This window comes from Entamoeba invadens, assembly GCF_000330505.1.
Source record: "Entamoeba invadens IP1 unplaced genomic scaffold scaff_1105074726637, whole genome shotgun sequence".
Classification (NCBI taxonomy): domain Eukaryota; phylum Evosea; order Mastigamoebida; family Endamoebidae; genus Entamoeba; species Entamoeba invadens.
This window is the reverse complement of record NW_004191624.1, coordinates 14,869-18,381: the sequence shown is the minus strand read 5'-3', so window position 1 is coordinate 18,381 and position 3,513 is coordinate 14,869.

The window sequence follows — 3,513 nt, the reverse complement described above, 5'->3', positions numbered from 1 at the left end:
ATGCCATTGTAACTTGTCCAAGTAAAACCAAAGAATACGATGATGTTCTATTTAGTGTTGTTTGTAATGGATGCAACGTAGAAGAAACTTTACTGTTTACAGAACAACAGTTGACCAATCTAACCAACAACATACACACCAAAGTAACAAAGAATTTAGTAGACAGTCTGGATTCGATCGTAAGGTTGTTGGAACACGAAGAACGTGTATTTGAGTCAATTGAAAGAAAAAAAGAGAACGACATGACCAAGATCCTCAAAGAAACCTGTTTGTCTGGAGCAGGTTATAATGATTTGTTGATTAAAAAGGAAAGAGCATCTTAGGGGTCTACAATTTCAACAAGATGATAACCATTTTCAAGTCAGTCAACAAAGCACTTGACCCAGTTACAATCACCAATTCTTTTGAAAGAGCGGGAATTGTATCGCGTTTAGGAGAAGATGGTTAGTATTATGCATACGTGGATCTGAAAGAATCCAAAAATATGGTCGAGGAAATCCCGACAATTAAAACTCTCGATGGATACGAAATTTTGATTGTTGTACTAGAAGACTCAAAATTGAGTAACAAATTGAAAGTAATGCCACCAAAACACCTTAAAAGAGCTCAACAACTAAATATTGATGTCGATAAAGCAATGTGTCATGATCTATACGTCACTTGTAGTAATAATGTTGTTTTGACACAACAAGTTTTTATGGATACATCTTTGACAATCCCTGATATCACTAATTTTGTTGGAGAAAATGTGTCATTACCAATGGAAACTGAAGAAGTACCAGAAATGGATACATCAGACAATCCCAGTGAAAATAAACCAATTGATAAATACACAATCCAACCTATTTATCAAGAAAGTGATGACAAATCACTTTTAAATAACAACTTGCCTGCAAATTCTTTTCATTGTGATCAAACACTGTTAAATATTGAACCTCAAATGTCTAAACCGGTATATAAAACATTACCATACACCAGACGCATATGCCGTCGTCAATTCATAAAAACAAATCAATTGTTTCGTCTCCTAATAGCCATTCAGTGACTTTTTTGAATTCCAGACTCAAAGAAAAAATTCATAGCAAAGGAAAAGGGCATAAACCTCTTAAGTGAATAATTATTTGATTTTTTTAACAAGGAGAAATCCGTTAAGATATCGATCCATATTAAGATGTTTTTTAGTTAAAATTTCATCTTTTAAATTGACTTTTTACGTGTTTAATCTGACTATTTTAAATAGAAAGTTCTTTTTGATTTTTACAAATCTTTTAATTTTATTGGTCATATTTTTATTTTTCTTATTTAATAAAAAACCAATTTTGGTTATTTATTTTTGTTTTTATTTTCTCTTGCATTGGGTTTATTATTTTTATTGTGTAATTTCTTTTGATATAATTTATCTTTTCGTTAATTTATATTCTGTTTTTATTGTGTTAATAAAACATAAAAAATCGATAAATATTTATGAATTGTTAATTTATCAAAAACAATTTGATAAAACTTATTGAATTTTCTGGAATCACAATTCAATATTACCTAATGTCCTGTATATTTGCTTAATTTTAAAAATAGCTTTACCAAATACGATTTTTTGGCCGTAAAAAACCGTTTCTTCAGTCTTTTTTTTCTCGAAAAGAAATTTTTTTCGAGGCATGAGACTAGAAGGGTCAAATAAATTAAAATAATTTTAACTTAATTTTATTTTTTACATCTCTTATGAAGTTTATCAGTCAAACAAACTTAATTTTACAAATAACTACCTTTTAAAACATACTATAAAATTTAATTAATTGCATCAAAACTAAACAATGAAAAATAATGTTTTTTAATATATATTTAAATAACTTTCAATTTGTTGTATAATATCTGTATATTAACTTTCGCATTTTAAGATGTTTATAATATGTTAATTACTTAAAGACTGTAAATTTGTTTTTTTAAAGATTATATTATAAATATTGTTTTTTTTGTTTATTAGAGTACCGTGAAAAATCACTGCGGCGTGAAATATTACTGCGAATTGTTATTGGGCAAAAAATAATGTTATTGTCGCTTGTAAAACATAAAAAATAATTTACTTTGTAAAAATGTTATATAATATGGCTATCAATTAAAACAAGGGTAAATTCGTAAAAAGGAACATTCCAAACAACTCAAACTCGATATTGGTTTTTATTTTATAGATTATAACAATTTATAACTTATAATACGAAACAATACATCAAAACATAATAACAAAAAAGAATAAATTAAAACATCGAAAATTTGAATAATTAGTTCACTCTTTTGGACACCATTAAATGAAATTTGATTTCTGCTCATCTATTCGTTAATTTTTGTTGGGAATATTCAAATTATAAACTCTATTGAATAAACTTAAATTATCACTATAATCAATATGTTTTAACATAATAATCATATAAAAACACACAGAAATATCAACTCGAATTATTAAGATCGAATAAACGTTTCAACTTCGAAATTATAATAACAACGCAAATTGCAATACAATAAACATAAACAAAATATAAAAACACGTTATAAACATATCATATTGATAAATTTATAAAATATAAATCAGTTTGATGATAACAAACGGTTAATGAGCGTGGGTTTTTCGGATGGTCGATTATTTAATCACACCAATTTAAAATCTGAATAATTTGTTGAAACGAAAGAATTAAGTTGTTTGGGGTTCTGGTGTATTAACCCTTTTAAAACAATAATAATTTATAATAAAATTATCCATAATTAATCGACTAGTTTAATTATATGATAATAATTATTAAAAAATAGTTTCACATTCAAAAAAATAAATTATAATTTATTGTTGTTTTATTATAAATTTTTGTTATTGATATATTGATGTTAATTTATAATACACGTTAATTAACCATTTCACTTGTTTATTGTTTATTATATTTTAATTAAATTTATACTATAATAATAGTTCATTGTTTGATTTATTTAATGTGAATTGTGATTGTATTTCCACATCATTTTACGATCAAAATAGCCAGTGATTATACAACCAACATGTAAAGTATTTACTAAACGATTTCGATATTACAGATGTTGTTATGAAATAGATAAATATATTGTTTATTCGTTTTGTTTATAAACCATTTTTTGTGTCACGGTGTGACGGGTTAGATTTTTTCTCTAAATTTTTTACTTAAAAAATAATGACTTTCATAAAACATAAACAAGACAGTGAGTAATGATTTTTCAAATAACAATACTTTAAGATAGCAACTAATTAATTCACTTTATATATCAGAATGAAATTATATTGTTAAGTGATTATTTGGTAATTAAAATTATGAGAAGGTTTTTTTATTTATAATTTTTAATCTTCACCAATAATACATTATTTTGCAAAATTTTATTGTTAAAATGTGTTCATATTTTGTCATAGATATCGACTGTTCAATAAAATTATATTTCATAAATTGATGTAACGGGTAAATCAATATCAATTATTGACACATTCTTTCACATTTTGAAATATCA